The 13,277-nt window shown below is 41.0% G+C and overlaps 1 pseudogene; it reads right to left on the reverse strand.

The window, feature by feature from the left end:
* Positions 1-2,160: 2,160 nt before the first annotated feature.
* The window catches only part of LOC121578381, a 42,538-nt pseudogene continuing 31,421 nt past the window's right edge, over positions 2,161-13,277 (reverse strand).

Genomic DNA, 13,277 nt, shown 5'->3' on the forward strand with positions numbered 1-13,277 from the left:
TTTGCTTATTTGAGCTGTTCTTGCCATAATATGGACTTGGTCTTTTACCAAATAGGGCTATCTTCTGTATACCACTCCTACCTTGTCACAAAACAACTGATTTAAGAAGGAAAGAAATTCTACAAATTAACTTTTAACAAGGCACACCTATTAATTGAAATGCATTCCAGGTGACTACCTCATGAAGCTGGTTGAGAGAATGTCAAGAGTGTGCAAAGCTGTCATCAAGGCAAAGGGTGACTACTTTGAAGAATCTCAAACATAAAATATATTTTGATTTGTTTAACACTTTTTTGGTTACTACATGATTCCATATGTGTTATTTCATAGTTTTGATGTCTTTACTATTATTCTACAATGTAGAAAATAGTAAAAAGAAAGAAAAAACCTGGAATGAGTAGGTGTGTCCAAACATTTGACTGGTACTGTATATATACGGTGAGGGGAAAAAAGTATTTGATCCCCTGCTGATTTTGTACGTTTGCCCACGGACAAAGAAATGATCAGTCTATAATTTTAATGGTAGGTTTATTTGAACAGTGAGAGACAGAATAACAACAAAAAAAATCCTGAAAAACGCACGTGAAAAATGTTATAAATTGATTAGCATTTTAATGAGAGAAATAAGTATTTGACCCCCTCTCAATCAGAAAGATTTCTGGCTCCCAGAGTGTCTTTTATACAGGTAACGAGCTGAGATTAGAAGCACTCTCTTAAAGGGGGTGCTCCTAATCTCAGTTTGTTACCTGTATAAAAGACACCTGTCCACTGAAGCAATCAATCAGATTCCAAACTCTCCACCATGGCCAAGACAAAAGAGTTCTCCAAGGATGTCAGGGACAAGATTGTAGACCTACACAAGGCTGGAATGGGCTACAAGACCATCGCCAAGCAGCTTGGTGAGAAGGTGACAACAGTTGGTGCGATTACTCGCAAATGGAAGAAACACAAAATAACTGTCAATCTCCCTCGGCCTGGGGCTCCGTGCAAGATCTCATCTCGTGGAGTTGCAATGATCATGAGAACCTTGAGGAATCAGCCCAGAACTACACAGGAGGATCTTGTCAATGATCTCAAGGCAGCTGGGACCATAGTCACCAAGAAAACAATTGGTAACACACTACGCCGTGAAGGACTGAAATCCTGCAGCGCCCGCAAGGTCCCCCTGCTCAAGAAAGCACATATACAGGCCCGTCTGAAGTTTGCCAATGAACATCTGAATGATTCAGAGGAGAACTGAGTGAAAGTGTTGTGGTCAGATGAGACCAAAATCGAGCTCTTTGGCATCAACTCAACTCGCCGTGTTTGGAGGAGGAGGAATGCTGCCTATGACCCCAAGAACACCATCCCCACCGTCAAACATGGAGGTGGAAACATTATGCTTTGGGGGTGTTTTTCTGCTAAGGGGACAGGACAACTTCACCGCATCAAAGGGACGATGGACCGGGCCATGTCATGTCAAATCTTGGGTGAGAACCTCCTTCCCTCAGCCAGGGCATTGAAAATGGGTCGTGGATGGGTATTCCAGCATGACAATGACCCAAAACACATGGCCAAGGCAACAAAGGAGTGGCTCAAGAGGAGGCACATTAAGGTCCTGGAGTGGCCTAGCCAGTCTCCAGACCTTAATCCCATAGAAAATCTGTGGAGGGAGCTGAAGGTTCGAGTTGCCAAAACGTCAGCCTCGAAACCTTAATGACTAGGAGAAGATCTGCAAAGAGGAGTGGGACAAAATCCCTCCTGAAATGTGTGCAAACCTGGTGGCCAACTACAAGAAACGTCTGACCTCTGTGATTGCCAACAAGGGTTTTGCCACCAAGTACTAAGTCATGTTTTGCAGAGGGGTCAAATACTTATTTCCCTCATTAAAATGCTAATCAATTTATAAAATTTTTGACATGCGTTTTTCTGGATTTTGTTGTTGTTATTCTGTCTCTCACTGTTCAAATGAACCTACCATTAAAATTATAGACTGCTCATGTCTTTGTCAGTGGGCAAACGTACAAAATCAGCAGGGGATCAAATACTTTTTTCCCCTCACTGTATATACATATATATATATATATACACATATTTATATACACATAATATAAATATCTATCTATATCTATATATATCTATATATCTATATATATATATATATATATATATATATATATATATATATATATATATATATATATAGCTTGGATTATTTTGCACTGCATCAAGTTCACTGTATGCATGAATTAATGCATTGTATGTTTTTGCCTTTCATCCTCATTGATTCCAGAAGTGAAAGTCATGTGACAGTCTTGTGTCCGAGTCACACTCATGCATCCATCCCCAGGCAGAGTCTGCTCCCAACCTGCCTCTTTATTGGTTACATTCCTCCATCCTTTCACCTCGTCCATCATTTCCTTCCCAGGGTCCTGCTTCGGCACGTATGCATATACTGGATCTCTCGAGAACTGTGACGTCGCCAGAGTAACTCAGGCACTGCATTTAGCTTTTCAAGGCTGAAAACAGTGGGACAAAAAGCGTGTGTTTGTGTGTGTTTTTGTCTCTGTGTGTGCCGGGGATATTCCCAAGTAGAAGAATGAATGTGAGACACTGACAATTAGAGAGGGTTCCGCGTGTGTTAGTGTGCGCGTGTGGTGTGTATGCTTGAGAGAGATCTAGAAAGAGCCATGGATTGCAGTCCTGAGCACAGGTTCAAAGTGCAGTGGCGAGTTCAGCAGTTCTGGCTTGTTACTGGTACGGTACTGTGTTTAGGAGTCCGTCTGTTGTCACTTTCTTTATTTGAAACACAGTGTCCCCAGGAGAAGGTGTTTGTTTGTCAAGATGGAAGGGGAGGGTTGGTTGAGTGACAAGGGGACTAACTGGTCAAGGATAGGCAGAACACCGGCAGTACACCGGGAGTCTCTCCTCCCACTCCTATCACAAGAGCTCATATTGTCGTAAGTGCATCCTCTGAATGATGTCTCGACAGTCGTTGAAGACGCGCCGGATGTTTTCAGTATCAACTGCGCAGGTGAAATGGGGATAACAATAATGCCTTCCGTCTCCGCTGGCTGTGCTGATCCTCTGAAAAGGCCACAGAGAAGAGAAGGGATTCATAATCACATAGGGCTGTGTGCATATTGGTCTGAGACTGCTACACACAGTCTCATACAAAAAGGTCAACAAAAAGGTGAATGGACATTAAAGGCACGTACCAGAAACTCATCACGTATGAAGTACTTTGCCCTTGTGACACGAGGATCCTCCCCTGGCTCTGGTGTTGCTGGTTGAGAAGGACAAATAGACCAAATCACTGATATAATCATCATCTGTCTAATAATAATAATATGCCATTTAGCAGATGCTTTTATCCAAAGCCTAATCACCGTATACTAGACATTTTCATTTCCAACAGTAAAATAATCCATGTCAACAAGATTCATTCTTCACCAAAGAAGAGTTGTGCCCATCACTTCGCAAAAAGTTCCAAAGTGTTCCAAGTTATATTATTACAATTGTTACATTTACAGATTAACTTAAAATAGTTGATCTCGACAGCCTTGAATAGTTACAGTAGATAGTTGATCAAGAGTATTTCTGTATTTCTCTTACCATCATCTGGCGTGGTGTAGCGTGCAAACTCTGGGAAATACTCTTCAATTTTAGATTTCCCTGCCAACACCTTCTCTGCTAGCAGGTCCTGTTTGTTCAGGAAGAGGATGACAGAAATAGTCCGTAGCCACCTGAGGTGAGAAACAACAACAAAGTGAGTTCAGGTAGATGTATTCAAGTCAATGACTAATACATTTACACAGCACACCACGGTTCTACAAATCATTGACCTAGGCCAGAAATTAAATTGAATTGTGGCGCATTTAATTTTAAATGAGCACAAAGGGTAAAAAATCCCTATCGGCAACTGCTGTGGCTGGGATTAACACAACAATTCAGTATGTCAAGGACAGTAATGGCTTTGTGAGGGGGAGAGAGAGGGAGATGACTAAAAGGGGGAGAGAGCATTGAGAGGTCTTGCCTGTTGTTCCAGATGTTCTTGAAGAGGTTGAGGGCCTCCTGCAACCGGTTGGTCTGATTGTCTTCCCGGATCACCATGTTGTAGCTGCTGCTGGCCACCACGAAGATAATGGCCGTCACATCTGGAGGGACAGACAAGCAGAAAGAATCACCACTGGGTTAGATATGATACAGGACCTGTTCATGGATGTGAAGGTGGATGCATCCCCATGCCATTTGCTATCCACTTATCGGCGGGTAGAAATACAACAGTATTGGGTGGTACAGAGGCCTTACCATTAAAACACTGAATCCACTTTCGGCGTTCGTCCCTCTGACCTCCAACATCAAACATACTGGGAGAGGGGAAAAGACAACGAGAGTTACTTCCTGCCCAATAGATCAACTGATAACAAGTAACAGTAACACAAAGGGATCAACAGTTTACTAGGGTATTCATCTTCCATTTAAAGAAAAATGGCTGACACATCAAACTCACTGAAAATTGACTTTGTCCACTTGGAATCTTGTCTCGAAGATCCCTGAAGTCAGTACTCTGCATCTCAACAAGTCCTGATCAGTGGGAGTGTAGTCACTCTGCTTCACGATTTCAATCTTGTCTAAAAAGCTGTAAAAGCGGAAGCAGAATAGATGACACACTTGACAGCTAAGGTCACACAATATGATATATAGAGAGTATCATGTGCATAACAATTAACAGAAATGACTCCTTTGCATTACATCCTATAACAACATTCCTCTTTCCTGAGCTACAGATGACCAAACCCCACACAGTACCCCGAATTACCAACCATCAAAAATGGTCAAACCAGAACTGTTGTATAATACCAAAACCTCAATGCGTGTTATGGCTGCATTTGAAACATTACATTCCTGTTATCTGTCTGTGAACTCAGGGCTTCAGCCAGCTGCAGGGGAGACATGGAGGGATAACCATTACCACATCATACATTTGTTTCATCATACATTTGCTGTCAAACTGACCAGAACATACATATTCTCAGGATGACATTGGTAGGCATTCCACCTCTGGTAAATTCCATAACAGACAGACAAGGGGAGGGAGCCTACAGTCACCAACCAGTAAAGCAAAAAGACGGAGAACACTTCCACAAATGACCAGCAGAGGGAGTGTCTTTTTTTTCTCCACAGCGAGATCACAGAGGCTCGCAGTGTGAGTCACCAGCCGTTTGCTCTGTCAGACACTGTAGTCAATGGAGCTGCTGTAGTAGTAATAGTGAGGGGGAGGGGGAGACTTTAAATGTTAGACGCACACAGTTCAACCATGAAACATGTTTATGCTGAATTTAGAGAGCTAATGGTCTATAGATGACTGACTGATGTGACTTGTCGTCGTCAGCCAGCAGAGGCCAATCGGATCCACCCCTCAAACCTAAGAGACCCTCCCTTTTTTCTACATGTGAACCTGGACCCTAAGTGTGGACTGTCGTCATTGGTCCAGTCAATTGGGCAGAGGGTCTTGCTAGAATGGTGTGACAAGCCTAACCTCACACCACAGACATATGCTATATGTTTCAACATCAGAGCGGACTTGTGTGTTGTGTCGTCCCAATCAAATAGAATGACTGCTGTGTGAAATAAAGGGAAAACAGCTCATTTCCACAGGGAAGTGCAGTGATTCAGGGCATTACTGAAGATCTCCAGGGAGACTTGCTGTTGGAATAGGGAGGCCTGGTAACCCGCCTCACGTCCAGTACCCCACCATGGAGAAACAGTGTGCTGCCTGTCCGCCTTCCTGCCTCTCAGGGCAGAGGTACGTAACCCCCCTGAGATAACCAGGAATGTGACACACTGGGGTGAAATGTGACAGGAGGGCTGCAGGTCACACACAGAGAGAGAGGAGGGGGAGGTTGTGCAGACAGACAGACAGACAGGCACACACACACACAGACACACTCACGCTCTCTCTTTCTCTCTCTCTCTCTCTCACACACACAGACACATACATCCCCACGCATAAAGAGCCAGCAAGCTACCACCTCCCTCTTGGGACTGAGTGGTGAGGCTGGTCTCATACCACAACTGCTCTGATGTGTCCACGGATCCAGTCCAAATACACATCTCAATTTTAGAATGTCTCCCTATTAATAGAGCTAGTCCAATAATAACCCTCCCCAGTAGTCAGACTGAATAATAGTGTTGCCCCAGTAACAGTTCAGCCCATACCGCTACATGTAGATACACTAATCTGGTGTAGTTATATTGGTGATCTCAAAAGTAGTTATATTGGTGATCTCAAAAGTATTTTCTAGGATATCATCTTTATATCTATTTGTCCAGCACTGGTAACTTGTAATTAGACTTACAGCCCCAGTTTGTGAGGTTTCCATTAATTTCATATATCTTTAACTTTAAGTAAAAGTATCCTAAGTTTGATAACAGGGGAAGGTTCTACAAAGCAGGCTACAGCATGGCATAACTTAATATCTCTGGGGCATTGCTCCAAACATCTTAGACAACACACACACACACACACACACACCACACACTGGACATGAATCATATGACTTGTACAACAATGACTATTTGTTGACATTTTCCACCGAGAAATTTATGGGATCTACTGCCAACCGACAACATTCTACAGCATTTATTTAATTTTTTGCCAAGTTCACGTCATTGAACTAAAACATGTAGTTCATTTTGTTTTAAACGTTGCACAAAAAAAGGACATTGTCCACTCACAGTTTTCCATTTTCTACAAATCTTTGAACACATTCTGTTAGCATAAAACATTGGTTTGCTTATTGTTGGTTAAGATTCATTTTTAGAAAAAAAGACGTGTAAGGAGTATTTGTAAAAATAAATATAAAAAGAAGACGTGTAAGGAGTATTTCCAAATGTGGAACATTTAACGATTCAGTCAATCAAAATCGTAGTGAACTAGTAATTGGTATAGTACATACACATGGCGGTACCTCCACGGGAGTACAATTGGACGATCAGGCCAGAATCAGGCTATATTTTTGCTGGGCATGTTTACTTAAGTGTAGTAAGGAAATCATCATGGCAACCAAGGATGGTGCTGTGTTCCTTGTATGTGCATTGTTATGCTCCGGAAAAGCGAAGACAACATTTAAAAAAGAAGCTAATTTGGGCACGTGACTGGTTACGGAAAAGAGGACTAAATGGATTGTCAATTTTACAGAAAGAGCTTGAGGTAAGAACAGGTTTAAATGCGACTTGTAACATCCCACTGGGCACACACTGGTTGAATCAACATTGTTTTAACGTAATTTGTCAACGTATTGTGACGTGTAATCAATGTGGAAAATGCATTGGATTTGAAAAAAGTCAACCAGTACTGTTTTCATCTAATTTCAAACAGCCTTGTAAATTGAAACTTCAACTTAAATACATTGACTTAACCTGTCTAACAGCTTGTTACATCAATCTAATTTCAACATAATCGTCAGAACAATGTATACGTTGAAATTTCATAGAAAATTCCACATAGAAATGTAAAAAATATTTTTCTGCATATATTCAATATATTGGGTGGTTGAAATTATGTTGAATCTCTGATTTGATAAAATATATTATTTGACCTTGTTTCAATGTTGATAGTAAAATGGTACAGTATGTTTGAATCAACGTCATTGTTTCAACATCATGCTATCAATCTACATAAAGAGGTATATTGAAATAAAATGTGAAGCAACAGTCCAACGATTCCTGCCTGAACCTTGACTCCTACTATGAGGAATAATGCACTTCAGTGAGAACGGGTCTACCATCCATATGCCTACCTCTATCTACCCTGTTTGTTTCAACTTAGCTATCATGTCAACACATTTAGACATTGATCAGCTTCCATACTCGTTTGCGTAGACTACCTAAATAACATTGAAAAGTTGAAAGTAACTCCTCTAACTTTTCTTACACAAGCTGTATGTTAAATTAAATTCAGAGTGAGGTTGGGTTTATGTAGGCTACATTGTCATCTGATTTGCCCAATAAATGACACCATAATTTCAACGTGTAGGTAGGTATACTGTCATTCATCCATAGTTGATTGGACCTTTGGAAGTTCTAAAGTAGTTACCATTAGCCCTATAAATAGGATGTCAAATTCATTATATTAATAATACACTTTTACCTTTGGATATTGTCTTGTATATGAAGGATGGTTGGTTGATTTCCAATTTAATCGAAAAGTTATTAATATGTTGTATTCACGTCTCCATCTCAACCAAAAATCTAAGTTGAAGATTAGGACTAAATCAAATCAAACTTTATTTGAAGTGCATTTAAAGTTTTATTTGATTCAGTGCTATTTTTTTACTTCGATTTTTGGTTGAGATGAAAACGTCAATCCAACATATAAATAATTTGTAAACAAACTGGATATTGAATTGTGAAAGCAACCAAATATCAACATTTGAAGGAGATGTATCTTCTGCTTGGATAGTATATATACTGTATATTATGAATAACATATATAAAAGACAATATCCAAACGTAAAAGTTTATTATTAACATCATGAATTTGGTATCCTACTTAAAATGGCTTATGGGAACTACTTCTAAACTTCAAAAGATCCAATCAATCATGGACGAATGATAGTATACATCACGTTGAAATTATGGTGTCCTTTGGGCAAATCAATGTCAATGTTATTTAGGTAGTCTACGCATATGAGTATGGAAGCTGATCAATGTCTAAATGTATTAACATGATAGCTCAGCTGAATCGAATGCAGCTTGTTTCCAAAGCTAAGCAGGGTATATTAGCAACAGTAATCAAAATTGTTAAAAGGTTTTAAAAACAATTCTTATAAATGCAACAGTTGGACAATGGATGAAGCTACTCCAAACTTTTTGAATTTTTATAATCCATCAGATATTGATTGAATAATAGCCTATAAAAGTTTACTGGCACAGACAAATAATGAATGGAGTTCGGGGGTTTTGGTGGGAATTCAGGTATTCAATTTATTGTCAAATTTTACTTTTTTCTTAGAATGCACTCATATATACACTACCAGTCAAAAGTTTGGACACACCTACTCATTCAAGGGTTTTTCTTTATTTGTACTATTTTTCACATTGCATAATAGTGAAGACATCAAAATTATGAAATAACACATATGGAATCATGTAGTAACCAAAAAAGTGTTAAACAAATCTAAATATATTTTATATTTGAGATTCTTCATATAGCCACCCTTTGCCTTGATGACAGCTTTGCACACTCTTGACATTCTCTTGACCAGCTTCATGAGGTAGTCACCTGGAATGCATATCAATTAACAGGTATGCCTTCTTAAAAGTTAATTTGTGGAATTTCTTTCCTTCTTAATGTGTTTGAGCCAATCAGTTGTGTTGTGACAAGGTAGGGGGGGTATACAGAAGATAGCCCTATTTGGTAAAATACCAAGTCCAAATTATGGCAAGAACAGCTCAAATAAGCAAAGAGAAAAGACAGTCCATCATTACTTTAAGACATGAAGGTCAATCAATCCGGAACATATCAAGAACTTGGAAAGTTTCTTCAAGTGCAGTCGCAAAAACCATCAAGCGCTATGATGAAACTGGCTCTCATGAGGAGCGCCACAGGAATAGAAGACCCAGAGTTACCTCTGCTGCAGAGGATAAGTTCATTAGAGTTACCAGCCTCAGAAATTGCAGCCCAAATAAATGCTTCACAGAGTTCAAGTCACAGACACATCTCAACATCAACTGTTCAGAGGAGACTGTGTAAATCAGGCCTTCATGGTCAAATTGCTGCTAAGAAACCACTACTAAAGGACACCAATAATAAGAAGATAACTGATTGGGCCAAGAAACACGAGCAATGGACATTAGACTGGTGGAAATTTGTCCTTTGGTCTGATGAGTCCAAATTTGAGATTTTTGGTTCCAACCGCCGTGTCTTTGTGAGAAGCGGTGTGGGTGAACCGATGATCTCCGCATGTGTAGTTCCCACCGTAAACCATAGAGGAGGAGGTGTTATGGTGTGGGGGTGCTTCGCTGGTGACACTGTCTGTGATTTATTTAGAATTCAATGCACACTTAACCAGCATGGCTACCACAGCATTCTGCAGCGATACGCCATCCCATCTAGTTTGGGCTTAGTGGGACTATCATTTGTTTTTCAACAGGACAATGACCCAACACACCTCCAGGCTGTGTAAGGGCTATTTGACCAAGAAGGAGAGTGATGGAGTGCTGCATCAGATGACCTGGCCTCCACAAAATCAGCTTGCAGGCGCCCGGCCCGCGACAAGGAGTCGCTACAGCGCGATGGGACAAGGAAATCCCAGCCGGCCAATTGTGCGCTGGGCCAATTGTGCACCGCCTCATGAGTATCCTGGTGGGTCTCCCGGTCACGGCCGGCTGTGACAAAGCCTGGGATCGAACCTGGGTCTGTAGTGATGCCTCAAGCAATGCGATGCAGTGCTTTAGACCGCTGCGCAACTCAGGAGGCCATATATATTTTCTTATTGTATCAGGTATTCTTTTAATTAAATATGCCCTATTTGCATAAATACACCGGGTGTATTTGCATATTTATAAATTAACATAAAGGGGCGGTACAGGGCTGCAACCACCAAACACTTGCTCTGTCTTCCCTACCTGTACTCACCTGCGCTGTCTAGACTGCCTCATTAATTACTGTTGCTGTGACATTCTGTTGCATAAGTGTGTCAATAGCAGGATACAAAAATCAACACACTTGGCTCTAGATTACACCTATCTAAACATACTTTACATTGTTTGCGAGATCAGACATAATTCCACTATAATCCAAGTGTTCATTTTCGGAAGTTGCTTTCATTTCAATGCATCTAATTTGTAAACATTTCAACTCTATTAAATGATTACTTTTTCAATTCCCTCCCCAAAAAACAACAATATTAAAATAATGTTATCTTTCTTCTTTTTCTTGTGATGTAAGTGTCAAGACAGTGGGTTAAATCCCAGACTAAGCATTAGCGTTCTTATAGATTCAACAGAAAGCCAATGTCTCCCATTGAGCCCATTTCAGCCATTACCAGGGTGTGTTTGACAGGTCATTACAAAAATGTTTGCGGTCTTAACGTTAACGGGGAAAAACGACAGGCACTAGCAAGAGTATGAAAGAGTCGCAGGAGTAAAAAGAAAGCAAGCAATCCGGCGAGATTTAAGTGACAAGTGGATTTTGCACCCCTCAAACACAAGAAATAGATGGCTGAAAAAGACAGATACTCAGGTGGGCGGGGCATGCGCGTTGCTAGGGTATATAGAGGTAGGCATCTAGATGGTAGACTTGTTCTCACTGAAGTACATTACCCCTCATATACCAGTAGGAGTCAATGTTCAGGCAGGAATTGTTGGACTGTGGCTTCAAATTTTATTTCAATAGACTAAGGTAACACTGACGACATATTTTAGGGAGCGGTAATGAGGTGAGCGGTAATGGTTGCAATTCAGAACAGCTGTGCGGGTGAATTTAGCGCGTATTGATGGTTTAACAAAACATCAACTGGTGATAATCTCGTGCGATCGATGGTTGCAATAGGCCCCTTGTTATTTGATTATATTCTAATACATTCTGTAGGCTACCCGTTAGCCTATCCATTGTCACATAATGAAAGGTGTGAAAACTGATAATAGGCTACCGTTTGTGTTTCCCTGGCTGAGTTGATGAGCTGATTTCGGACATCAGTTGATTGACAGCTGATTGAACAGCTGATTTCACCATCCCCACTCCTGCAATTTGCGCCAACCCTGTCTCTTTAATTATGCGACAATGATTTGGTCATTATCATTCAAGTATCTGGCACTTTTCTGCACCCACGTGTTAATGTTAAAATCCTCCCACTGCTAAATGGCATATTATTAGGCCTAGATCATCATTATAATGTATTATCATTATATTATACAAGCCTATTATTATTTCTTAAAGGTACTTTTTAACGAGTAGGGCAGTCCCAATCTTTGAGCTTTTATTGAAGAGATAGAACTGTGTTGGAAAGACGGGAAGGGTGAGTCAAAGGGCAGTGGGCCGGATTTGAACCCATGTGGACTCTGGCGTATGTGTGCCGGGGTCAGCGGCCGTAACTGCACAGGCACTGAGACCACCAATAATGTATTCTGCCTATTGCTTGCTTTGAACATATGATAAAACTATTGATAAATACATCTACCCCCTACAAATGTGTCACTTTATTATAATCCACATAAGAATTCACACGAGACGTGATGTAGTCTGCATGTAGCCTACATAGGCTACTTGAACTGATGCCCAGTGGACATGGGGTATCCTATGAAGCATGTTTGAGGAGTTAGCGAGGTAGCTTTGGTCAACTCTGAGTTCAACTCGGGATAACCGGTCATACGAAAGTGGCTCACCTTTTAGCCAGGTACATTTCTATGGCAACGAATCCTTCAGAACTAACCTGCTCCGGGGCAGGCTAACTCATGGCTAACTCCACTTCCCCTGAATGAAATGACTGAGCCGCGAATGGGGACCGATGAAATCAGATTCCCTCCCTCTTGAAAAGATTACGGCATCATCCCCTTCATTTGAGGAAGATGACTGATTAATTATTTTATTAAATCAACTGATTTTTCACCTTGTCGGCTCAGGTATTCGAACCAGCAACCTTTCGCTTAATGGCCCAACGCTCTAACCGCTAGGCTACCTGCCACCCGTTGTTGTTTTTACACGTTTCCGCAAGTTGTTGTTTCACAAACAAATATTTGATATAAGGCTTCCTATATTACGTTGATGGACATTAGAAAAATGTATAATTTGTGTATGACCTGATGTAAACATAATATGTTAGCTTGAGCTACAACACTATTAATAACATATCTTACCAGCTATTTCTATCTCCAGGGCTATTTCCCTCCACCGTCGGTCTTTCTCCACTCTGTCGTGGTAGCTCTCCAACTGGTGATCATAGCAATGTTGGTCCTGCCACAATTCAACATTTTTTTCCTCTTTGGCACAAGACCATAGTGCACACACTGGTGCGTCTTGTTTTCTTTTTGGTGGCATTGTTGTGATGAACTTGTGAGGTAGTTGAAGAGAACCTTTATAGTTCTGAGTAGCTGATAGTGGGACATGTCTCGCATCTGCTATGAGCACTGCTCACACTTGGCGATAATGCCCGGGAGCGATCAACCACAAATCGGGTATGTGCTTACCCTTTACAGGCTGCGGCATTATGTTTTGCTCCAGGTTTGCTCAGATTTCCTACGACTTGGAAAAATGCACCGGGAGCTGATTGGGAGCCCGTAGATCAGGCTAA

Source organism: Coregonus clupeaformis, chromosome 12 (genome assembly GCF_020615455.1).
Source record: "Coregonus clupeaformis isolate EN_2021a chromosome 12, ASM2061545v1, whole genome shotgun sequence".
Lineage (NCBI taxonomy): Eukaryota > Metazoa > Chordata > Actinopteri > Salmoniformes > Salmonidae > Coregonus > Coregonus clupeaformis.